Here is a 26,776-nt window from a genome sequence, read left to right on the forward strand (position 1 = left end):
AGACGTTTTTTGCAAACCAAGGGCCTGTTCACCCGGGAGCTTTTCAAAGTAAATACGTAACTTTTGCCATCGCAATTGATTTGCTAGCTTCACACTCCCCAGCTTCCAATACGGTTTTTGTGAGTGTGTGTGTGTGTGTGTGTTTTGCAGATATAAGTAATCCTGTTCCAAGTGCGGAAAGAGCTTCAGTCGCCTCTCCCTGCTCCGGTCACATCGAAGGATGCATGCAGGGGAGAAACCATGGAAACGCTGTTTGCAAAAAGCAGCTGGCATTCAGTCCTCCAGCGGTGGAAGGAACTGAGCTCTGTTTCCTAGAGAGGCAGGATGTTGTCATGACAATGGGAGGGACGGAGGGAGGGAGACAAGAATGAAGCAGGAAAGCAAACAGGCTTGATTGATTTGCGAGGAGGAGGAGGAGGAGGAAGGAGGCTGGATCGTGGCGAGGACGCAAGACAAAGAGAGAGGTGCAGCAGTGGGGTGAGAAAGGTCAGGAGTTTGCCTTTGGGGGGTGGAAAGAGTGGGAGATCCTCCCCCCACATCTCCCCCGGGAATTTATGGGGGGGAGTCGCATGCATGCCACCTAGGGGCAACATTGGGAGCCGAACAGCTGCAGCGCTTCCTTTGCACGATCTTCTTTGAAGCGCCCTCTCCCCCAGGAGTGGGGGTGGGAAGAGACGTCCTGGTGCAGAGGAGACCCCCGGGTGTCGGGGCTAAGAAAGCCGGCCTACCTCGCTGGGCTGCTGTGTGAGGACAAAAGGGGAGCAGGAGCAGGTGTCCTCTACCCCGACGCCTTGGACAAGAAAGCAGATCCCCCAAAAGAGAGTAAGCAAGCGAATAAGTGAGCAATATTTTCTCCAGGTACAAACGGGGCTGTTTTATTGTTCGTTCTGACTACAGTGTGTTTCTGTGAGTGGTACTTCCTGGGAGGAAATACGCTTTTTGTAGAATCATAGAGTTGGAAGGGGCCTGTAAGACCATCCAGTCGAACTCCCAGCTCAGTGCTTACCCTCTCCGCCAAATGCACTTTGCCTCTTATTGGGATCTCCTCAATGCCCCCCAATTCTAGTCTGTCTGTCTGTCTCTCTCTCTCTCTCTCTCTCTCTCTCTCACACATACACACACACACACACACACACACAGAGAGAGAGAGAGAGAGAGAGAGAGAGAGAGATTAGGACAATCATCTCCTTGCCTTCCTGACCGTACAACCTTGTTGCTGCTGCTGAAGGTTGGGGAGGGGGAGATCAACCTACATTTCCCACTCTGGGGCCCTTGGAGGAAGGTCTGAATAAACATGTGTGGCCAGCAAATAAGCTCATCTCACTCATCCAAACTGTAGCCTTGCAAGGTAGACAAGAGTGGTGTCAGCCTCCCGCTTTGCACCCCAGCTGCTCACTATGATCAGGAAGTCATTTACTTTGTGGTAACAGAGGAAGGTGCCTTATATTGACTTGGTCCACCTAGCTCAGTGATGTCCTTCACCTAAATGGCCATATTGAGAAGTTCTGGATTTGATCCTAAAGTTTTGCTCTTTTGGGGAATGGCTCAAGGTAAATGCCCTTTCTGCTTGCGGCGTCCACAGCCCTCTAGTTTCAAAACCAGCCGTGGGAACCCTTTCTGGCTCTGCGGGCCAGATCCTTACTGGACTCTCGCCTCAGGATCCAACTTTGCCATGTGGGCAGAGCCCTTTCAAGCTGGATGCAATGGTCTGTGCAGAACAGACTGTCTCTTGAGCAGATGGCATTTTCTTCTTGCAGGGTCCGGTGACCTTTAAGGAGGAGGAGGCAGCAGCTGTGGATTTCACGGAGGAGGAGTGGGTCTGCTGGATCTGGGCCAAAGAGCTCCGTGCAGGGAAGTCATGGAGAAGAATTATGAGATTGGAGTCTCTTTTAGTAAGGAGACACATTTTCTTAACTGATAGATGTTGGAGACCATTTGTGCCAATGATGTGTGGAGTGCAAAGTGAGTTTCTCACTAGGGATTCTGGGAGTTGTTGTTCAAACTCCGCAGTGGGAATTGCTGCTCCATTGGCGCTTGGGAGAGCACTCTCTCCCTCTCCCTTCCTCCCTCTGCCCAGTTTATACCTTTGGGGCCTAGGAAGACGCGGAGGTGGCAGCTTGCAGAATAAAGGTGGGCACCCCTGTGCTTGCACCAGTCTGTGAGCAGGACTGGTGCCTGCCTGGATCCTGCCCCCACGCATTGGAGTTGAAGTCCTTGCCAGTTCTCAAGACAGCCCTAGTGCAGTTTCTGCAAGAATGTTGCTGTATTCTGCATATTGTTGTGTGTTTCGGTTGAGGAAGATTCTCTGGAGAAGCTCTCCAAATAGATGCCACTGAAGAAGACTTGCTTCAAGTCGAAACACATTTGGCAAATTATTTGAGATATGTTGTGCATTTTATCTTTGCATTTTATATTTCTGTATTAGCACACCTCTGCCTTTTATTGCTGTGTTGTCATTGGGAGTGTATGTCCATCTTGTCTACAGAGCTAGTAGTTCACATCACACTCTGTGCGGTAAATTGCATGTGCATTGGAAATTGGACATTATTCTGTACTCAGCCATAGACTATATTTTCCATCATTCGTTTCTACATATAATTTTCAGAATCATACCATGACATAGAACTTGACTTTATGTGCTTTTGCATATATTGTCTAATTCGGCATCTGCACTCTTTCTGACAAATTTCTCACTCCCCCACCCACCACCCCCATTGCTGGAGCCCTTTCGCTATGCAAATTATAACTGAATCATAAACTGGAAGTTAAAATTAAGCTGCCATCCCAAACATGCTTGCCTCAAAGTTGACTCCATCAAAATCAATAGGACGTTTTTCAGAGAAAATGCATTTAGGAAGGGAGCATTTATTTATACGCAACACACCATCATTTCCCTTTCAGAGATCGAAACCATATACTCTGGCCCTTTTCTGTCTCTTCCCGATGCCAGCATTGATATTTGCATGTACATTCTCAACCTATGACACTGAAAAGCTTATGGGAGCATTCCTGGCTACACAAATATCTTGCGGTGGCTTCACTCTTAATCTCCATGGAGAAAGGTTTCCTCCAGAAGTGTAAATGTGAAGCGCAGCCCTGACTCCTTTTGGGAGGAGGAGGAGGAGGAGGGCGAAGCTGTCAGGGCTGGTTTTCACTCTCTTTGTGACGAGATGATGTTGTCCAAATGAAAACAGCTGGGCTGGCTGAGTTCCACCGTGCCCTCCCCATCAGGCAGTTCAGGTTGGGCATCATATCCAGTGAGCGCATGTTCCCAAGTGCCAGGCTGACCCTGCTGGGACCACACGGCCCTCTCCTCTTCAAGGGGTGCAGGAGTTAACAAACAATCCCTCCTCTTAGCTACAAATGGCTTGACTTGGAATGGCTGAATATCTTGTGGTCAAAAGTAATAGTCCGGTCTGTTTCCTTGGAAGAATCGGAGCTCAATTCCTGTTTGGAAGATGGAGAAGAAGAAGGAGAAAGTCTGTTTATCCAGGTCGCCAAAGAAGAGGAGGAGACCTCAGCAGGTCTGTGCTTAGCTGTGCTGCGGAGCCTCTTTTGGTCTGGGAATGGAAGCGTTTTTCCATTCCTGAGTAATATCATCCAGGGGAGAGTCACCCATCAGGCTGTGAGTTCTCCTGGTGGATTTCTGGGATTGTTTTAAAAGGGGCTAAGAAAAATGGCTTCATGCCCAGTCTGTGTATGTTGGAATTACTTTTTAAGATGTTTTTGTTTTAATATATTTTAAACCCTGTTTTTAATTATGTGTTTCAGAATGTTTTGAGTGTTTTGTTTGCCACTGTGGGCTCCTAGTGGGAAGAAGGGTGGGATATAAATCTAAATAAATAAATGGAAAAGAAGGCTCTCAAGGGCCCCAGTCCTGATGTTTATGGGCCACCTCCGGAGTCGGGGACAGCAGCAGGAGATGCACTCTTGCCTTTCTCTCTGGCTTGAGGGCCTCCCATGTGTGTCTAGTTGGCCCCTATGGGCCGGGCTGGCTCCAGGCTTTTTTGGGGGGTCTTGGGGACAGGGTATCAATGAGGCCCTTATTCCCTCCCTTTCCTCCTCAGACCGCACCCCTCCTCCCCCTTGGCCCCAGCCCTTTAATATAAAATAATATGATGACCCCCTAAAAAGAGGAGGGGAACCTTTGGCCCTCCAGATGTTGGTGAACTGCAATTTCCATCAGCTCCTGCAAGGACGACCAATGATTGGGGTGATGGGAGTTCAGCAACATCTGGTGGGCCACAGGATCCCCACACCTGGTATAATTTAATCTGCATTTACCAGGGAGGGTGTCCCATTGGACTCATTGGGGCTTACTTCTGAATGGGTGCAACATTTATTGGGGTAATTTGCTTCCACAGTGGCAAGGGTTCTCACCCTTTTACCTCGATTCTAAATGGGGTTCTCCCTGTCCCGCTCCCAGAATTAAAAATCAAAATTCTTCCTCCTCTTAGCTTAGAGGTTGTAGAACTGGTTTGATATGGAATCCCTGACTTTTTATGTTGTGGTTAAAAATAAGTTCTCTTGTCTGTTTCCTTGAAAGAACAAGACCTCGCTTCCTGTAAGGAAGAAGGAGAAAGTCTGTTTATCCAGGTCGTCAAAGAAGAGGAGGAGACCTCAGCAGGTTAGTGCTTATCTGTACTGTGGAACCTCTTTTGGTCTGGGAATGGAAGCATTTTTCTGTTCCTGAGTAATGTCATCCAGGGGAGAGTCGCCCATCAGGCAGTGAGTTCTCCTAGTGATCATCTCGGATGGCTTGAAAAAGGAAGCTGGATAGATGCATGGAAGAGAAGGCTCTCAAGGGCTACAAGTCATGATGGCTATAGCCTTCTGTCCTTGTTTTCTTAAGAAGAGGTTTTGTTTTAAAGGTGATTTCGGTGCTTCATCATTTGTTTGTGCTCCTGGATTCCCTTTGGAAGGAAGGACAGGATATAAATTTTATTGGTATTATTTGGACTGATTGTGGGATTCCCATACACATCGATTCAGGCCCTGTGGAAATGCTGGACTAGACAGGCCTTTGGTTTGATCAAGCTCATCTCATGCTATAAAGAGGAAGGTTGGCCGTCAGGTGGAAGTTCTCCTTCCGTCCACTGAGAGATTCCCCAAATTAAAATATCTGGCTTGGCTCCATATCCTGACAGTCTGAATGAGACCTAGCTAGTTTTGTAGCAGAAAGTTACTTGCGTGTTTCCTTGAAAGAGCTAGGCCTCATTTCCTTTTTGGAACGAGGAGAAGAAGATCCACTTGTGCAGGGTCTCATAAGAACATAAGAAGAGCCTGCTGGATCAGGCCAGTGGCCCATCTAGTCCAGCATCCTGTTCTCACAGTGGCCAACCAGGTGCCTGGGGGAAGCCCGCAAGCAGGACCCGAGTGCAAGAACACTCCCCTCCTGAGGCTTCCGGCAACTGGTTTTCAGAAGCATGCTGCCTCTGACTAGGGTGGCAGAGCACAGCCATCATGGATAGTAGCCATTGATAGCCCTGTCCTCCATGAATTGGTCTAATCTTCTTTTAAAGCCGTCCAAGCTGGTGGCCATTACTGCATCTTGTGGGAGCAAATTCCATAGTTTAACTATGCGCTGAGTAAAGAAGTACTTCCTTTTGTCTGTCCTGAATCTTCCAACATTCAGCTTCTTTGAATGCCCACGAGTTCTAGTATTATGAGAGAGGGAGAAGAACTTTTCTCTATCCACTTTCTCAATGCCATGCATAATTTTATACACTTCTATCATGTCTCCTCTGACCCGCCTTTTCTCTAAACTAAAAAGCCCCAAATGCTGCAACCTTTCCTTGTAAGGGAGTCGCTCCATCCCCTTGATCATTCTGGTTGCCCTCTTCTGAACCTTTTCCAACTCCATAATATCCTTTTTGAGATGAGGCGACCAGAACTGTACACAGTATTCCAAATGCGGCCGTACCATAGATTTATACAATGGCATTATGATATCGGCTGTTTTATTTTCAATACCTTTCCTAATTATCGCTAGCATGGAATTTGCCTTTTTCACAGCTGCCGCACACTGGGTCGACATTTTCATCGTGCTGTCCACTACAACCCCGAGGTCTCTCTCCTGGTTGGTCACCGCCAGTTCAGACCCCATGAGCGTATATGTGAAATTCAGATTTTTTGCTCCAATATGCATAGTTTTACACTTGTTTATATTGAATTGCATTTGCCATTTTTCTGCCCATTCACTCAGTTTGGAGAGGTCTTTTTGGAGCTCTTCGCAATCCCTTTTTGTTTTAACAACCCTGAACAATTTAGTGTCATCAGCAAACTTGGCCACTTCACTGCTCACTCCTAATTCTAGGTCATTAATGAACAAGTTGAAAAGTACAGGTCCCAATACCGATCCTTGAGGGACTCCACTTTCTACAGCCCTCCATTGGGAGAACTGTCCGTTTATTCCTACTCTCTGCTTTCTGCTTCTTAACCAATTTCTTATCCACAAGAGGACCTCTCCTCTTATTCCATGACTGCTAAGCTTCCTCAGAAGCCTTTGGTGAGGTACCTTGTCAAACGCTTTTTGAAAGTCTAAGTACACTATGTCCACTGGATCACCTCTATCTATATGCTTGTTGACACTCTCAAAGAATTCTAATAGGTTACTGAGACAGGACTTTCCCTTGCAGAAGCCATGCTGGCTCTGCTTCAGCAAGGCGTGTTCTTCTATGTGCTTAGTTAATCTAGCTTTAATAATACTTTCTACCAATTTTCCAGGGACAGAAGTTAAGCTAACTGGCCTGTAATTTCCGGGATCCCCTCTGGATCCCTTTTTGAAGATTGGCGTTACATTGGCCACTTTCTAGTCCTCAGGCACGGAGGAGGACCCAAGGGACAAGTTACATATTTTAGTTAGCAGATCAGCAATTTCACATTTGAGTTCTTTGAGAACTCTCGGGTGGATGCCATCCGGGCCCGGTGATTTGTCAGTTTTTATATTGTCCATTAAGCTTAGAACTTCCTCTCTTGTTACCACTATTTGTCTCAGTTCCTCAGAATCCCTTCCTGCAAATGTTAGTTCAGGTTCAGGGATCTGCCCTATATCTTCCACTGTGAAGACAGATGCAAAGAATTCATTTAGCTTCTCTGCAATCTCCTTATCATTCTTTAGTACACCTTTGACTCCCTTATCATCCAAGGGTCCAATTGTCTCCCTAGATGGTCTCCTGCTTTGAATGTATTTATAGAATTTTTTGTTGTTGGTTATTATGTTCTTAGCAATGTGCTCCTCAAATTCATCAGCAGGTAGTGTTGTGGGGCTCTTTGTGGAAGTGAAGATTCTCCACCCACCCCTCTTTTTCCTGAGTAATGTCATCAAGGGCAGACTGACCCATTAGTCTACAAGTTTTTCTCATGGTTTTTCCCTCTCCATTCCTCTGCCACCTAAAAATCTCACAACATCTCATTCCTCTGAGTTTCTCTTCATCCACAGACCTTGGGTTGCGAAGGAAGAAATGGTCCCATCCCACCCAGGATTCTGGGCAGGACTGTGGACCATTGATCTTAAGAAAAGGTGCAGTGGTAAATTTTGGAATGCAGGAGCCCCAAACATTCAAACCTAAAGCTTCTGTCCCAAACTTGTATATCTGGCACTTAATTTCCAAGTTAAAGACTATTAAAATTTGAATAGGTAATAGTTGCAGCAACACCGGATTCTTCTTCCCATTCTCTGTGGTGTGTGTAGTTTGGGTTACTCACTTTTGTTGTCAGGGACTATTCTGCCACAGACTCCTTTTTGTAGTTGTGGATCCTGCAGACTACTTGATGGCTGGTCCTTCCTTTAAGAAAGGGGGCAGACAGTCAAAGAGGGCTTCTTCATTCCTCCTTCTCCAGCTCTTGGATATTATTTCCTTCAAGCGCAAAGTAAAAGCGAGGCCATGCATGCTCTGCAAGAGGGTCCCCGTCTCACAGTCATGCAGCTGAGATCTTGCAAGGCTGCACCTGCCTGAGGCCAAATTCAGCATTAATTGTAAAAATGAGCCCCTCTGAACAAAAGTGGACCTTGCTTCTCATTAAGTCCTGCATCAAATAGAGCTAGAAGCTCATCAGCACAGATATTATCTGGCAAAGCCACACAGCTCAGGTTTTGCACAGGTTTTTATATGAACTCTTTTTAAACCCAAGACACATTCTACAGCATATTTACTGGTTTATTTAAAAATTTATACCTCACTTTTCGAGGAAGGAAATGGTAAACCACCTCTGAATACCGCTTAACATGAAAACCCTATTCATAGGGTCGCCATAGGTCAGGATCGACTTGAAGGCAGTCCATTTCCATTTTCTTTTCGAGGAACTTCTTCCGCACAGCAGCTTACCATTTCCAATAAAAGCCAAACTTCACTGGAAAATGTATATATAAAAAACAGAATATAAGACCTAATAAGGATCATAAAAACAGTAATTAAGAATTCTTTGGGCGGGGACAAAAAGCTTTCAACAAACTTGGAAAGCGTAACAACATCTGGGCTTGTTGTACTTGAAAGGGAAGAGAACTCCAAAGAACTGGCTCCACAGCACTCAAAGCACATGGCCCGAGTCGCGTGCTGTTGGCAAGGCTTAATTCCTTTGCTTTCGTTCAAAATGTTTTCAGCGTTCAGATTTGATTTGGAATGCCCAAATACTTTGTGGTCAAAAATAACTAATCTTGCCTGATTTCCTTCTTTCTTTTTTTTTAAAGAACCAGACCTCATTTCCTGTTGGGAAGAAGGAGAAGATCCAGTGATGCAGGAACCCAAAGAAGAGGAGGAGACCTCAGCAGGTAGATTTACTTATTTATTATTTAATTTATATCCCACCCTTCCTCCCAGCAGGAGCCCACATGCTTAGCTGTGTCGTGGGGCCCTTTGAGGAGCTGAAGCTTCTCCCCCCTCGCCCACCCCGTTCCTGTGTAATATCATCCAGAAAAGACTGACCCATCAGGGCACACTTGCTCCTGGCCGCTTTGACCTCCCTTCTTCTCTTCATCCAACATGTCACAATATTTCCCTCCTTGGAGTTTCTCTACAACAGCAGACCTTTGGTTGTGAAGGCTGAAATGGTCCCCACCCCTACCCCCACAGAATGTGGGGCAGGAGGGTGGGCTTGAGGCACTGTTATGGGTCAGATCACTCTAGCTGTCTGTCCTTGGGGTTCAGAAAAGCAAAAGGGGACTTTGCTTTATTTTTATTGTCTTTAAAATCTGGAACATATAGACAGTTTTTCAGTTCTACCTTTCTTTCCTCATGTGCCACTTTGCATAATAATTCAACTGTCCCAATTCCTTCACGGAAAATTTCTTGTCCAGTCGCTGTGTCTTTTGTCTGTGACTTTCAAAACTTTTAAACAGGTTTCTATCAATTATAATATGTCAGGTGGATCTTGAGTCAATTAAAAATCTGCTTCTTCTTTATCTGGTGTTTACCTGGGGGCTCCCCTTTTGAAGTCAGGCATTGCTCTCATCTGCCTCCTATGGCAATTCCTTTGAAAATGTTTTGGAGAGCCACATTCAAAACACACATCCCATCTGTCTTGGCTCTTGTGTGGATTGGGGTGATGACTCACTCCTTTGTCCCTTTCATTTCTGCCTCTAGCGAGGTTTGCCTGTTGCTCTGACACAGCCTGCATTTCCCGCTTTCCCCTAAAGTCCTGATCTCGTAAAGATGATATGAACTGATTTAGGTCTTGTTCAGAATTCTCTAATAAGCAGGAAATTAATTTATGATCCTAATTAAGAGAGCTGAAAAGCAATCCTTTCTTTAATTCTTGATCCAAAACTCTGCCACATCTTTCCAATCTAGCTATAAGTTCTGAAAACTTTTCTATATATTTATTCAGACTACCTCTTTCAGTAGTCTCTTTCAGGGAAAATAACTCTTTGTAAAGATATAAGATATGGCTCTTTGTTTTCTTGTTATAGACTCCCTGCAGCTTTTCATAAATCTCCTTTACAGTGTTGCAACCTGTACAGATATTCAATGCTTCATCTGATAGAGCAGAAATAAGCAGAGATTTTACTTTTGTATGCTTACGTCTCCATGAAGCAGTTGTGTCTTCATCATCAGCCAAGGGTTGTCTCTCAGTCAGGATTCCTTCCAACTCTTCTCCTTCCAGGAGGGTGTATCCCCCCTTCCTGGGCATTCAGGTTTTCAAGGCACCAGAGAGATGAAGAAGGCAGACTGAGTCGCAGGTTTACTTAACAGGAGACAAGATGTTTATTGAGAAGCTTTCAACCCACAGGTATACCCAATACACAATGGGACAGGCTGCACAAACATGGACCAGGCTGAACACTGAACCAAGCAGCCCAGACCCTTTTTTATAGCATACATGTTTACCAGCTCAATAATGAGGTTACATAAGCATTAATTAATATGACGCATTTACTAGGAAAGGCTACATCATACAACATAACAACAACTGATAAGCAAAGCCTCTAATTGCCTACCGGGGCATTAACTGCTTCAAAATCTATATTATCTTGGTTAACAAGGCACCTTCCCAGCATCCCAGAATCACTCTTGGCAGAGCATCACACCGAATGCTTATTAGGAACCCCAGATTAGACTCCAGGTGGCTCTGAGCTAATTCATTGACCGTTCCTTGACCCATCTTCCTCATGCTTAGATACTGAATGCTAAACTAGAGAACGTAGGCTGGGGGGGGGAATACAAGCCCCCCTTTGCCTACAGGCAGCTATTCTGCTAATGTAGCTGCTGAACTTGCCCACGGGCCAATACAGAGGGCTTTACATTTTAAATCCCATAGTCTGAAGTTATCTTTTTCAACCTTGGAACATGTCTCTTGAGTGAAGATACTTCAGCTATCCTTTCTATCTCTGTGTTCTGCTTTTCTTTCTAACTTAATGCCTCCCTTGTAAGTTACACACAAGCCCTTTTAGCTTCAGCTACAACCTGCATTGATTGATTGATTGATTGATTGATTGATTGATTGATTGATTGATTGATTGGATTTCTTAGTCGCCCATCTGGCTGGCCATCCAGCCACTCTGGGCGATGTACAAAATGAACAAAATAACACAAAATGACACAGCAATACAATAAACATTAAAATCTAAAAGCAATAATGGTAAGATCTAGCCCACCCCAAGTGCACTGGCGGGGGCTGATGGGAGTTGTAGTCCAAAGGCACCAAAGCTAAGGAAGGCTATCATAAACACCAGGGCTCCGTTTCCTCCTTTGCAATGCCTGGATTTGGCCTGATCACAGCACTTTACTTGCATTGAATGGGAAGGAGGGGGGCACCGAGACTGCACAGCAACCTCCCCCACTGGCCAACTCTTCCTGCATTCAACTTAGTTTGCTGGGCCCATAACCGTAGTTGCACTGTGCATTTGTGAGTGCTTAATTTCATTTAAAGCAACGCAACAGCAGAAGAGTAACAGCAGATGTTGAAATGCGAGTATGCCAGCGTGTGCGTGCGTTTGCCTAAGAAAGCAGGCTTTTACCCTGCATGAGCATCACTGAGACTTGAGACTTAGTAAGATAAGAAAAACTACTTTATTTAGAGAAATATATTGTAGATAGAAAAGCAAACCTAGTTCTAACTAACTAAGTTGGAGGCATAACGCCCAGGTGTGGGAATCAGCCTCATGGCTTGGAGAGAGCAGAGACAAAGGGATGTCTCCTCTCTCCCGGACAGTCGGAGGACAAAGGAGTGGAAAGGGCAGAAGGAGGAGGGGCAGGTAAGCTTCCCTAAAGACGTCACAGTCTAGCAACAGAAGGAAGTCAGTCAGAGCATCACAGGTAAAGGTAAACAAGCCTATCCATCTGGAGGGCCCTAGCCCTATCTGCCTTCTGGAGTACAAACAAAAGAACAAAACAGGAGTTGCTCTTGCCCCACTTCCAGCACTGCCAGCCCTCCCCACTTTCCTTTTGTGTTGGAATTAAGGTTACCATTTAATTCAGTAAAGCCGAAACGTGGCCCTGCGCTCCTTGTTTTAGGGTAGCCTGGCAGACAAACTGTTTAGCGAGTGACATTTTTCCCAAAACAGGTGCAATTTAGTGGGAGCTACTTCCCACTCCATCTTCCTACACGCCAGGTGTAAATTCCTACTAAATCAAAGGACATTACCCAGTTTCTCCACACCACGCCCATTTATGGCACATCCACAGTGTACATTGAAAGCATATGGCTTCCTCCCAAGTGTCCTGGGAGTTGTAGTTTATGAAGGGTGCTGGGAATGTAGCACAGTGAAGAAAAACTATTATCCAGGATTCCTTGGGGGAAGCCATGTGCTTTACATTTGTGTTGAATGTGCTTTAAATGTCTGGTGTGATCATACACTTCTATCGTGTGTCCTCTAAGCCTTTTTTCTACAGCAAAAATCCCCAAATGTTGCCACCCTTGATCATTTTGGTTGCCCATTTCTCTACTTCTTCCACCTCTAGAATGCTATTTTTGCAGTCAGGCAACCAGAACTGAAGACAGCATTCCAAGTGGGATCACATCTTCGATGTGTATAATGGCGTTATGATATTGGCAGTTTTATTTTCAAACTGTGTCTTAATAATCCATATGGAATTCACCAATTTCAGAGCTATAACATCAGCATCTTAAGTGGGGCATCTGACATGACCTCAGTGTCTCCTTTCAGTCACCACCGGTTCAGTTTGGATTTTTTCACTTCTGTGCATCACTTGACGCTTGCTTACATTTAATTGCATTTGCTCTTTAATACTGAAGCCTGCTTGGAGAGTTCCTGTTGGAGTTCCTCACAATCCTTCTTTATTTTAATCACCCTGAACATGATATCAACAGTAAAGTTGGTTACCTCACTTCTCACCCCAAATCCATGTCATTTAGAAACAAGTTTAAAAGCACAAGTCCTAATCCTGATGATTGGTTGTGGGGGGGGGGCTTCTTATATCCCTCCATTGGGAGAACTATAAATTTATTACAACTTTCTCCTTCCTGATCTTTAAACACTTCCTGATGCATGAGAGCATATTTCCCCATATCCCATGATTGCTGTGTTCCACTCCATGTTTGGTAATTTCGTCTTTAATAATAATAGGCCTCTGATTTCCTGGTTACTTTCTGTGTCCTTTTGGCTTTCAAACTGTCATACATTTGCCAGTCCATATGGTAGCAAGTTTTTGAGAGAAGGTACATATTTTTGTTAGAAGATCAGCAATGTCACATTTGGGTTGTTTTCAGACCTCTCAGGTAGATGCCATCTGGACCTGAGATGATTTGTGAACACTAAAGGAAAAGATCCCGCTTGCCCCATCTCTCTTCAGAGTGCGAGTGGAGGTCAGATGATGTCCACGCCTTGCCTGGGAGTATTAATGTGGAAGGCAATGGTTTACTTCTTCCAGGGACTGGTGACCTTTGAGGAAGTGTCCTTGCACTTCACCCAGGAGGAATGGGCTCAGCTGGATCCAGACTAGAGAGCTCTTAACAAGGAGATCATGCGGGAGATTCATGAGATGGCGACCTGTTCTGTTAGAGTTGGGAGAGGTTAAGAATAGCCTTCTTACTCCCTTCCTGGCACCCGTGCTTTGCCAATATGACCCAGTATGCATTTCAGGTTATCCGGTACAGCTGCCGTCATTTCCTATACCCCCTTTTCCCAGACAGGAGGACTCTGGGGGCCAATTTAGTGCTTATAATTCCTGGATCCTAGGGACAGCAGCCCTTGCACTTATCTTATGTGCCTTCAAGTCGATCACAACTTATGGCGACCCTATGAATCAGTGACCTCCAATAGCATCTGTCCTGAACTGTCCTGTTCAGATCTTGTAAGTTCAGGTCTGTGGCTTCCTTTATGGGATGAATCCATCTCTTGTTTGGCCTTCCTCTTTTTGTACTCCCTTCTCTTTTTCCCAGCATTATTATCTTTTGTAGTGAATCCTGTCTTCTCATGATGTGTCCAAAGTATGACAACATCTGTTTCATCATTTTAGCTTCTAGTGATAGTTCTGGTTTCATTTGTTCTTGTTGTTCTTGTTATATTCCTTCGAGTTGATTAAGATTTATTTATTTAAAATATTTCTGTCCCTCCCTTCTACCCTATGATAATAGCACTCAGGGCAGCTTAAAAAATAAAATCAAACATGTACATAATAGAATTGTAAACAGTAAAATCACAAAAACATTAAAATAAATTAAAATACATAATATATAATTAAAATACATAAAATACAATACACACACACACACACACACGGGTTGGTACTGAAGGGACCACAAAGGTAAAATTTAATGTGGAAGGCATAAAATCAGTGTCAGGCTCTACCTTCAGTCCCTCCCAAAGGCTCTCTGGAACAAGATCATTTTCAGAAGTCTCTGGAAAACCAACAGGGAGAGAGCAGAGCAAATATCTTGGAGTAGATTATTCCAAAGCTTGGGGGCCACAGCTGAAAAAGCTCTCTCCTGCATGCCTGTCAGTCTAACATTTTTCACTCCAGGTACCCAGAGACCACAGACATTGGTCAGAAAATGGAAGTCTTGTCTGAATGAAGAAAATAAAAAAGAACACAAACTCTGGCAAAAGAAATGCAAGATTGCTGCTGTATCCAGGAGCGCATTTGCCCAATTAAAACTGGTGTGCCAGCTGTGCCCGTTCCTGGAGCTTCCTGATCTGACTAGGGTGATGCATGCCTTGGTTACATCCCGCTTAGACTACTGTAATGCGCTCTACATGGGGCTGCCTTTGAAGACTGTTCGGAAACTTAAATTGGTACAAAGAGCTGCAGCCAGAGTGCTAAGCTGGGAGACAAACTCTGCGAAGCACAAAGCCTCCAACAAATTCCTGATGGGCCTTGCTGATAATTTCCTCTTTCAAAAAGTAGAAGGAACAAGGGGATTGGCAATCCTGGACCTGATCTTAACTAACACGGATGAATTGGTCACGGGAATTAAAGCGGTCGGTACCTTGGGGGAAAGTGACCACATAATGCTGGAATTCGGGATTCTGGGGAAAGCCAAAGAATATAGTCAAACATGGACCTTGGGTTTCAGGAAAGCCGATTTTAGCAAGCTCAGGGAAATGATGGGTATGATTCCGTGGCTAGATAGACTAAAGAAGAAGGAGCCCAAGAAGCGTGGGAGTTCACGAAGAAAGTATTACAAAAAGCACAATCGCAAACAGTTCCAAAGAGGAATAAAAATGGAAGACATCGGAAAAAGCCAATGTGGCTACACGGAAGACTGGTGGAGGAGGTAAAAGTAAACAAGAGCATGTATAAAGAATGGAAGGAAGGACACATCACCAAGGAAGAGTACTGACGAGCGGCTTGGGCTTGCAGGAATAGCGTAAGGAAAGCTAAAACCCAGAATGAGCTGAGGCTGGCGAGGGAAGCGAGGAACAACAAAAAGGGGTTTTTCAGATATGTTCGAACCAAGAGAAAGACCAAGGAAATGGTGGGACTGCTGCTCAATGACGATGGCAAAATGTTGACAGATAATGAGGAAAAAGCAGAACTGCTCAACACCTATTTTGCCTCCGTTTTCTCCCAAAAAGGGAACAGTGTGCAACCTTGCATCAGTAGCAATCTTAGTAAGGGGTCGGGATTGCAGTTTGAGATTGATAAGGAGATAGTCAGGAAATACCTAGTTAACCTAAATGAGTTCAAATCTCCAGGGCCTGATGAACTGCATCCCAGAGTATTGAAGGAACTTGCGGATGTACTCTCAGAACCTCTTGCCATCCTCTTTGAGGAATCCTGGAGAATGGGAGAGGTGCCGGAGGATTGGAGATGGGCAAACGTCGTCCCACTCTTTAAAAAGGGTAAAAAAGAAGATCCGGGGAATTACAGGCCGGTCAGTCTGACTTCAATACCGGGAAAGATATTAGAACAGATAATAAAAGAGTCCATTGGCAACTATCTAGATGACAATGCTGTGATTAGTAGGAGCCAGCATGGGTTTGTCAAGAAAAAATCCTGTCAAACTAATCTCATCTCTTTTTTTGATCGGGTCGCTAGCTTAGTAGATGGTGAAAATGCTGTAGATGTTATCTATCTAGATTTCAGCAAAGCGTTTGACAAAGTCCCCCACGACCTTTTGATTAGCAAACTAGTCAAATGTGGACTACATGGAAATACTGTCAGGTGGATTCACAACTGGTTGGAAAACCGTACTCAAAGAGTGGTCGTTGGTGGCTCTGCTTCAGACTGGAAGGAGGTCTCGAGTGGAGTGCCACAGGGTTCTGTCCCGGGGCCGATACTCTTCAACATTTTTATCAATGACTTAGATGATGGGGTGGACGGAAGCCTTATGAAGTTTGCAGATGATACAAAACTGGGAGGGATAGGTAACACAATGGAAGACAGGAATAAAATCCAAAGGGACTTGGATAGACTAAGAAATTGGGCTGAAATTAATAAAATGAAATTCAATAAAGACAAATGCAAGATTCTGCATTTAGGCCACAAAAACAAAATGTATGGGTACAGGATGGGAAATACCCGGCTTAGCAGTAGTGCGTGTGAAAAGGACCTTGGAATTGTAGTGGATCACAAGTTGAACATGACCCAGCAGTGTGATGCTGCGGCAAAAAAGGCAAACACAGTTTTGGGCTGCATAAACAGAGCTATAGTTTCCAGGTTGAGGGAAGTAATAGTCCCACTATATTCTGCATTGGTCAGGCCTCATCTGGAACACTGCGTTCAGTTCTGGGCATCTCATTTTAAGAAAGATATAGACAAGTTAGAGCAGGTTCAGAAGAAGGTGACAAGGATGATAGCCAGTATGGAGAACAAGTCTTATGAGGAAAGGTTGAAGGAACTTGGCATGTTCAGTCTGGTGTAGAGAAGGCTGAGGGGCGACATGATTGCACTCTTTAAGTACCTGAAGGGCTGTCACATAGAGGAGGGTACAGATTTGTTCTCTGCTGCCCCAGACGGTGGGACTAGGTCTAATGGTTTTAAGTTGCAGGAGCCTAGATTCAGATTGGACATTAGAAGGAACTTCTTGACAGTAAGGGCAGTTCGGCAATGGAACCGACTGCCTAGAGAGGTGGTGGGATCCCCTTCGCTGGATGTCTTCAAGCAGAGGCTGGACAGCTATCTGCGGGAGATGCTCTAGCTGTGGATTTCCTGGTGTGAGCAGGGGGTTGGACTCGATGGCCTACAAGGCCCCTTCCAACTCTATGATTCTATGATTCTAACCGGGGCTGGTTACAGGGACCATACAACTCCCCTGTTACAACAGCTCCACTGGCTGCCAATTTGTTTCCGGTCACAATTCAAAGTGCTGGTTTTGACCTGCAAAGCCCTATACGGCTCAGGTCCAGACTATTTGACAGATCGTATCTCCCTACATGAACCTGTCCGGGATATGAGATCTTCAGGTGAGGCCCTTCTTGTGTTCCCCACACCTTCGCAAGCACATATGATGCGGACACGAGATAGGGCCTTTTCGGTGGCCGCCCCTAGGCTGTGGAACTCCCTTCCGAGTGAGGTGCAATCAGCTCCCTCCTTGCCGTCTTTCTGGTGACAAGTAAAGACTGTTTTATTTCAACGGGCATTTGGGATAGAGAACGACCAGAATTAAGTGTCATAGGTTTGGTGATTACATTATATGATTTTATTATTTTAAATTGTCTGCTGTTTTTAACCTATATTTTATGGTTTTAATTTTTCTCATAGTTTAATTCTTTTTTAATAATATACTCTCTATGTTTTAATGGTGTTGTTTTTAGTTGTAAGCCACTCTGAGTGGAGAAAGGGCGGGGTAGAAATAAAGTTTATTATTATTATTATTATTATTATTGTTGTTAAGAAGACAATAAGGGATGCTAAAAAAGAATTTGAGGGGCACATTGCTAAGAACATAAAAACCAACAACAAAAAATTCTATAAATACATTCAAAGCAGGAGACCATCTAGGGAGACGATTGGACCCTTGGATGATAAGGGAGTCAAAGGTGTACTAAAGAACGATAAGGAGATTGCAGAGAAGCTAAATGAATTCTTTGCATCTGTCTTCACAGTGGAATATCTAGGGCAGATCCCTGAACCTGAACTAACATTTGCAGGAAGGGATTCTGAGGAACTGAGACAAATAGTGGTAACGAGAGAGGAAGTTCTAAGCTTAATGGACAATATAAAAACTGACAAATCACCGGGCCCGGATGGCATCCACCCGAGAGTTCTCAAAGAACTCAAATGTGAAATTGCTGATCTGCTAACTAAAATATGTAACTTGTCCCTCGGGTCCTCCTCCATGCCTGAGGACTGGAAAGTGGCCAATGTAACGCCAATCTTCAAAAAGGGATCCAGAGGGGATCCCGGAAATTACAGGCCAGTTAGCTTAACTTCTGTCCCTGGAAAACTGGTAGAAAGTATTATTAAAGCTAGATTAACTAAGCACATAGAAGAACAAGCCTTGCTGAAGCAGAGAGACCTCAGGGTTGTAGTGGACAGCACGATGAAAATGTCGACCCAGTGTGCGGCAGCTGTGAAAAAGGCAAATTCCATGCTAGCGATAATTAGGAAAAGTATTGAAAATAAAACAGCGGAGATCAGAATGCCATGGTATAAATCTATGGTGCGGCCGCATTTGGAATACTGTGTACAGTTCTGGTCGCCTCATCTCAAAAAGGATATTCTAGAGTTGGAAAAGGTTCAGAAGAGGGCAACCAGAATGATCAAGGGGATGGAGCGACTCCCTTACGAGGAAAGGTTGCAGCATTTGGGGTATTTAGTTTAGAGAAAAGGCGGGTCAGAGGAGATATCTTTATCTTATCTTGCTCTATACCACGTGTTGCCAGTGTGGAACCCAGAGGCACACATGTGCCCACAGAGGCCTTTCATGGTGCCCACATGATCTCGTTTCCTCCAGCCCCTCCCCTACTAAAATTAGACTTGAATGAAGCCTTTTAGGGTGGATGCATGCACAGTCGCTCCGCTTAAGCGGTGCCCATTGCAGTTCCTTCAGTATGCAAAAGTGCCAACAGACCATAAGAACATAAGAAGAGCCTGCTGGATCAGGCCAGTGGCCCATCTAGTCCAGCATCCTGTTCTCACAGTTGCCAACCAGGTGCCTGGGGGAAGCCCACAAGCAGGACCCGAGTGCAAGAACACTCTCCCCTCCTGAGGCTTCCGGCAACTGGTTTTCAGAAGCATGCTGCCTCTGACTAGGGTGGCAGAGCACAGCCATCATGGCTAGTAGCCATTGATAGCCCTGTCCTCCATGAATTTGTCTAATCTTCTTTTAAAGCCGTCCAAGCTGGTGGCCATTACTGCATCTTGTGGGAGCAAATTCCATAGTTTAACTATGCGCTGAGTAAAGAAGTACTTCCTTTTGTCTGTCCTGAATCTTCCAACATTCAGCTTCTTTGAATGTCCACGAGTTCTAGTATTATGAGAGAGGGAGAAGAACTTTTCTCTATCCACTTTCTCAATGCCATGCATAATTTTATACACTTCTATCATGTCTCCTCTGACCCGCCTTTTCTCTAAACTAAAAAGCCCCAAATGCTGCAACCTTTCCTCGTAAGGGAGTCGCTCCATCCCCTTGATCATTCTGGTTGCCCTCTTCTGAACCTTTTCCAACTCCATAATATCCTTTTTGAGATGAGGCGACCAGAACTGTACAGAGTATTCCAAATGCGGCCGCACCATAGATTTATACAACGGCATTATGATATCGGTTGTTTTCTTAGGTATTTTCAATACCTTTCCTAATTATCGCTAGCATTGAATTTGCCTGTTTCACAGCTGCCGCACACTGGGTCGACATATTCATCGTGCTGTCCACTACAACCCCGAGGTCTCTCTCCTGGTCGGTCACCGCCAGTTCAGACCCCATGAGCGTGTGGCTGTGTTCTCTCCTGCCCCAGTTGTGACACAAACACTATCTAGGAAGCCCAAGCTCTCCGTAGATGGCAATCCTGGGATTTCTTGGTCCATCCACTGCTCTTTTGCTCTTGACTCATTTCCTTTACCTTATTTTTGCTCACAGTAGTCTAAAATTGATTTTTGAACTAAGTTAGATGGTGAACTATGTGGCAATGCGATACTGAGCACGTGTAGTAACCGTATTAAAACTGGAGACCAATCTAGTCTTCAGTGAGTAAAACTATGGTCAAACAACTCTGTTTTCAATAACTGAAATTAATAAAATGACACAAATACAATAAAATACATTAATACCAAAGCTCTTAAACCCCCTTTTCCAAGCTACTTGTCAGAAGGGGTGAGGAAAAGTTCAGACCAAATCCCACCTTTGTAGGAGGGGTATCTGTGTAGCTATTACCTTTAAGGACAGGCTTTTAAGCAACCTTATCCTTTTATTTTGCCTAATTCAAGAGATCACCTGCAGTTGAGCTGGCCAAGCTGCGCGCTCTATCTGTAAGCAGCTATTCACAGCAGAACCTCCAGCAGAATGGTCTCCTCTCCGTACTCTTCTTCCTCCTAGTACACTGTTTATGATGTCACGCTTGACGTTCTTTTCTCTGCTCTCTGTTGCCACAAATTCAAAGGGGAAGAGCGTCACGGCTGCCTTCATGGGGGGGAAGGCAGGAAAGGTACGTAAAGTACAAAAAGTGCAACAATGCCAGGCTTCCTGGTGTAGCTGGCAGTCAGTCTAGATTATTCCCCCCTCCTTATTCTCTTTCACATTTCAACACCCTTAAGTGGCAGGGGAGGAGAACTCGGATTTCTTGCTCTTCCTCCTATGTTAATTCAATACTTCGAAGCCTCTCCGTGTTTGCTGCAAGTATTTAGGCTAGCTAGACAGACTACCAGGCAGCATGGTGGTCAATAATAATCAATACTTGTCTATGTGGGCTGGGTTTTAGTCTGTTCAGCTGTGAGAAGATCTTTTAGGGAAACAAGAGTCTTTCCAACTCCAAGAAGTTTAAACAAACATAGATGTTTCCTGCTCCAAGGGTTTTGCTCCTCCAGACGCCAGCGTGAACCGGTTCATAACTTATCTCTTCGGTTCCCCTCCTCTTTTCAAGATAAATCCCGTAAAATGCAATGCTACGGTTCAAGGTTCAGAGAATTCAGGAGCCCAGCAAAGGTAGAGGAGTCACCCAGCTCCCGTGAGAATTGCACTCATATTAGACAGCTCACAACCGCAGAAATGTAAAATTGATATAGGAGCAAAACAAATACTTCACTGGCTCTGCCGCCATCTTGTCCTGCACCCTCAACCAAAGTGTATTATGGGCCTTCCCTGGTGGGAGAGGGAGCTTTGGAGCAATAGTGTCCACTGCCCAGGTCACCTCCGTATTCCGGAGATTGACCAGGGCTTCAGCAGTGTCGCCAACCATGCTGGGAATATCTCCCAGAACATTCCAGAAACCTTCTGGATCCATGAGTATCCGGGGGCAGACCATCTTAATCAGCTTTCACCCCTGCGAAGGTTACCAGGGGACAAAGTCCAGAGGTCAAAGACTAGACTTAGAATCATTAGTTTCAAGTCAATACACACCATCTATAAAAGAGTAGTTTATTTAAAAGAAAATAGAAGTATATGCAAAAGAGAGCAGCAATGGTTTCCTTAAAGCCAATCACCCTCAGCTGGGCTACATGAGATACATTGGCATAACAAAGGCGAGAGGTTCAATACGGACAAAAGAAAATAAACAAGAGCTTGACTGAACATGCATCTTTCATTGTTATGGACTTTATGTGTCAACAAGGGGGGAGTGATCCATGCCTTTGAAGATAAGGGGGCTAGACAGCATCTGTCTCGTGTTGCAGGTAACAGGGGACTAACATATTTGGAGGGAGGAAGGGGATGCAAGCTGTCCTCTGGGCGTCTATTTTAATTCACTCACACCAACTATTGTAATGTTGATGCATTCTAGTTCTTGCTTGAAAATTTCTAACTTTCACTGGTTCATGCTTCTCACATTCTGTATTCCTCTTGTGTGTGTCACACAACTCCGAACTCTCCTTTCGCACCTGTGCGCATCAGCCTCTGGGCTTCCTTTTGGCTTTGACCCAGCTGAGTCATTAGTCACAGCGCTACTCGTACTTGTCCTTTGTTCTTCCCCAGTAGCTTGGTGAGTGCCTTCTGTCCTGGGCGTCTCAACTTCCAGCAGTATCTCATGTTGAAGGTAACAGGAGGCTAACATTGAGGGAGGGAGGGAGGGAGGGGATGTGAGCTGCCCTCTGGGCAGTGGAAAGGGCCATGTTCCTGTCAGACAGGATCCATCCTAGGTTTGTAAATTCCACCTGTACATAAGTACTGGGCTGTCCACCTTAAATGGAGGAACAGGAGAGCAGAGTTTTGTTAAAATTGTCTTTCTCTACATCTCTTTTCACAACCTGTTACCAAGCACCTATTGTACAAGGCCTTGAGCTTTAATAGTTATTTCAAAGTACAAATCATAATATATTCACAGGATTTCTCCACAGTATTTTATCACCTTTCCTTTTCATTCCATCAGGACACATCTGGGGGGTCAAGGCTGAGGATGAACCATATGAAGTATCACTGGAAAAAGCTGAGGAGCAGCTGCAGGAGCAGAAACTGAGGAGTCAAGATGGAGCAAAGGGACAAGAGGAAAGACAGACTCACACCGGGGACAAACCTCATATATGCTTGGAGTGTGGAAAGAGCTTCAGTGACAGTAGCACCCTTAAGGTGCATCAAAGAATTCACACAGGGGACAAACCTTATAAATGCTTCGAGTGTGGAAAGAGCTTCAGTCAGAGTGGCCACCTTACTTTGCATCAAAGAACTCACACAGGGGAGAAACCTTATAAATGCTTGGAGTGTGGAAAGAAGTTTAGTCAGAGTAGCCACCTTACTTCGCATCAAAGAATTCACACAGGGGACAAACCTTATAAATGCCTGGAGTGTGGAAAAAGCTTCAGTGAGAGATACACCCTTACAGTGCATCAAAGAATTCACACAGGGGACAAACCTTATAAATGCTTGGAGTGTGGAAAAAGCTTCAGTCAGAGATACACCCTTACAGTACATCAAAGAATTCACACAGGGGACAAACCTTATCAATGCTTGGAGTGTGGAAAAAGCTTCAGTGAGAGATACACCCTTATAGTGCATCAAAGAATTCACACAGGGGTCAAACCTTATCAATGCTTGGAGTGTGGAAAAAGCTTCAGTGAGAGATACACCCTTACAGTGCATCAAAGAATTCACACAGGGGACAAACCTTATAAATGCTTGGAGTGTGGAAAAAGCTTCAGTGAGAGATACACCCTTACATTGCATCAAAGATCTCACACAGGGGACAAACCGTATATATGCTTGGAGTGTGGAAAGAGCTTTAGTCAGAGTAGCACCCTTACTTTGCATCACAGAACTCATACAGGGGAAAAACCTTATAAATGCTTGGAGTGTGGAAAGTGCTTTAGTCGGAGTGACAAACTTAGTATACATGAAAGAACTCACACAGGGGACAAACCTTATCAATGCTTGGAGTGTGGAAAGTGCTTCAGTCGGAGTGACAGACTTAGTATACATGAAAGAATTCACACAGGGGACAAACCTTATCAATGCTTCGAGTGTGGAAAAAGCTTCAGATGGAGTAATGCCCTTAAGGTGCATCAAAGAATTCACACAGGGGACAAACCTTACCAATGCTTCAAGTGTGGAAAGAGCTTTAGTCAGAGTAGCAACCTTTCTTCGCATGAAAGATCTCACACAGGGGACAAACCTTACCAATGCTTCAAGTGTGGAAAGAGCTTCCGTGACAGTAGAACCCTTACAGTACATCAAAGAAGTCACACAGGGGACAAACCTTATAAATGCTTGGAGTGTGGAAAGAGCTTCAGTCAGAGTGGCCACCTTACTTTGCATCACAGAACTCATACAGGGGACAAACCTTATCAATGCTTGGAATGTGGAAAGAGCTTCAGTGACAATAGCACCCTTACAGTGCATAAAAGAATTCACACAGGTGACAAACCATATAAATGCTTGGAGTGTGGAAAAAGCTTCTGTCAGAGTGGCCAGCTTACTTCGCATCAAAGAACTCACACAGGGGACAAACCATATAAATGCTTGGAGTGTGGAAAAAGCTTCAGTGAGAGACACACCCTTAGTATACATGAAAGAACTCATACAGGGGACAAACCTTATAAATGCTTGGAGTGTGGAAAGAGCTTTAGATGGAGTAGCACCCTTATGATGCATCAAAGAAGTCACACAGGGGACAAATCATATAAATGCTTGGAGTGTGGAAAGAGCTTCAGTCAGAGTAGCAACCTTACTTCGCATCACAGAACTCACACAGGGGATAAACCTTATAAATGCTTGGAGTGTGGAAAGAGCTTCTGTCAGAGTGGCCAGCTTACTTCGCATCAAAGAACTCATACAGGGGACAAACCTTATAAATGCTTGGAGTGTGGAAAGAGCTTTAGATGGAGTAGCGCCCTTATGATGCATCGAAGAAGTCACACAGGGGACAAATCATATAAATGCTTGGAGTGTGGAAAGAGCTTCAGTCGGAGTAGCACCCTTACTTCGCATCAAAGAATTCACACAGGAAAAACCTTATACGTGCTTGGAGTGTGGAAAGAGCTTCAGTAAGAGTAGCCACCTTACTTCACATCACAGAACTCACACAGGGGACAAGCCTTATACATGCTTGTAGTGTGTTGAAAGACCTTTCGTCAGAATGGCTACCTTCAGGCGCATCAAAGTATATGTACAAGGGACGAGATTTATCAATGCTTTGAAAAGTTTGTTTTTATTTATTTATTAGATTTATTATTGGCCCATCTGGCTGGTTGTCCAGCCACTCACAACTTGTTGTTGTTGTTATGTGCCTTCAAGTCGATTACGACTTATGGCAACCCTATGAATCAGCACCCTCGAAGAGCATCTGTCATGAACCACCCTGTTCAGATCTTGGAAGTCCAGGTCTGTGGCTTCCTTTATGGAATCAATCCATCTCTTGTTTGGTCCTCCTCTTTTTCTCCTCCCTTCTGTTTTTCCCAGCATTATTATCTTTTCTAATGAATCATGTCTTCTCATGTGTCCAAAGTATGATAACCTCAGTTTCATAATTTTAGCTTCTAGTGATAGTTCTGGTTGAATTTGTTCTAACACCCAATTACTTTTCTTTTCTGCAGTCCATGGTTAAATAAAGTAGTTATTCCTTATTTTTAAAGCTTAAAGTCTGTGTCTGACTAATTTGCAGGGATGGTGCAATCTTTAGCAAACATTCAAATACACAAAGCTCATTCAGACGTTCAAATACCTAATTTCGCTACTCTGCAACAGATCCTTTGGCCACGAAGGGGAGGATCGCTCTGCCCTCGGCTGTCCTGTCCTGCGGGTAGGGTCCTGGGGGCTTTTTAATAGGGCAACATTGGGGGTTACTTAAAAGCCACTTTGGAATGATTTATATCCTGAACAGTGAGATACAGCCTTGGTCGCCCTGTATGATGACCTCTGTCAGGAGAGAGACAGGGAATGTGACTCTGTTGGTTCTCCTTGATCTCTCAGTGGCTTTGGATACCATCAACCATGGTATCTTTTTGGGAAGACTGGCTGAGTTGGGAGTGGGAGGGACTGCATGGCAGTGGTTCCGCTCCTACTTGGCGGGTCAGCTCCAGAAGGTGGTGCTTGGGGAACATTGCTCGGCACCCTCAAGTCTCCAGTATGGGGTTCCGCAGGGGTCAGTTCTGTCCCCCATGCTGTTCAACATCTACATGAAACCGTTGGGTGCGGTCATCCGGAGCTTTGGAGTGTGTTGCCATCAGTATGCTGATGACACGCAGCTCTATTTCTCCTTTTCATCTTCTTCAGGTGAGGCTGTTAATGTGCTGAACCGGTGCCTGGCTGTGACAATGGACTGGATGAGGGCTAATAAACTGAGGCTCAATCCAGACAAGACTGAGATGCTGCTAGTGGGGGGTTCTTCCCTCCAGATGGTGGGTGTCCAACCTGTCCTGGATGGTGTTGCACTCACCCTGAAGGAGCAGGTTCGTAGCTTGGAGGTTCTCCTAGAACCATCTGTGTCACTTGGGGCCAGGTAGCCTCAGTGGCATGGAGTGCCTTCTACCAACTTTGGTTGTGTCCCAGGTATGTCCCTATGTGGACAGGGATATCCTGGCTTCAGTTGTCCATGCTCTGGTAACCTTCAAGGTAGATTACTGCAATGCGCTCTTCATGGGGCTGCATTTGAAGACGGTTCGGAAACTGCAGCTTGTGCAAAATGCAGCGGCCAGATTGGTAACAGGGACCAGACGGTTCAAACGTATAAAACTGATTCTGGCCCGCTTGCATTGGCTGCTTGTATGTTTCCAAGCTCGATTCAAGGTGCTGGTTTTGACCTATAAAACCTTACATAGCTTGGGACCACAATACCTGATGGAACACCTCTCCTGATACGAACCCATCTGTACACTATGTTCAACATCCAAGGCCCTCCTCTGGGTGCCCCCTCCGAGGGAAGCTGGGAGTCTGGCAACAAGGGAGAGGGCCTTCTCAGTGGTGGTCCCCAAATTATGGAATGATCCCATTGACGAGGTGCGCCTGGCACCAACACTGTTAACTTTTCGGTGCCAGGTCAAGACTTTCCTCTTCTCCCAGGTATTTTAGCCACAGGGTTCTATCCTCTCTCCCATGCTATTTAACATCTGTGTAAAGCCGCTGGGTGCCATCATCAGGAGATTTGGGTTGCAGTGCCACCAATATGTGGATGACACTCAGCTCTATCTCTCATTTAAGTCCTCACCAGAGTTGGCTGTGGATACCATTTCCAAGTGCCTGGAGTCCGTAAGTGAATGGATGGGAGGCAATAGGCTGAAACTGATCCCCGACAAGACCGAGATACTGCTTGTGGGATACAAGAGAAGGTTGGGAGATATTGACCTGGTGTTGAATG

General features: G+C 45.0%; 1 long non-coding RNA gene and 1 pseudogene across 2 annotated transcripts in view; one reads left to right on the forward strand and one right to left on the reverse strand.

The window, feature by feature from the left end:
- Positions 1-402: 402 nt before the first annotated feature.
- On the forward strand, positions 403-25,108 carry LOC133381804 (zinc finger protein 850-like; annotated as a pseudogene).
- The window catches only part of LOC133381882 (uncharacterized), a 32,717-nt gene continuing 8,786 nt past the window's right edge, over positions 2,846-26,776 (reverse strand). Inside the window, exons 2-5 of one of the 2 annotated variants that reach the window (XR_009761739.1) lie at positions 10,020-10,182; positions 8,178-8,352; positions 7,708-7,787; positions 2,846-3,447 (exon numbers count right to left, since the gene is read on the reverse strand). This is a non-coding gene — a long non-coding RNA (uncharacterized LOC133381882). Of the gene's footprint in view, positions 4,914-7,707; positions 7,788-8,177; positions 8,353-10,019; positions 10,183-26,776 lie in introns of both variants that reach the window. The other variant, XR_009761740.1, reaches the window with a different exon arrangement.

The sequence above is a fragment of the Rhineura floridana genome, chromosome 3, assembly GCF_030035675.1.
Source record: "Rhineura floridana isolate rRhiFlo1 chromosome 3, rRhiFlo1.hap2, whole genome shotgun sequence".
NCBI classification, from domain to species: Eukaryota; Metazoa; Chordata; class Lepidosauria; order Squamata; family Rhineuridae; genus Rhineura; species Rhineura floridana.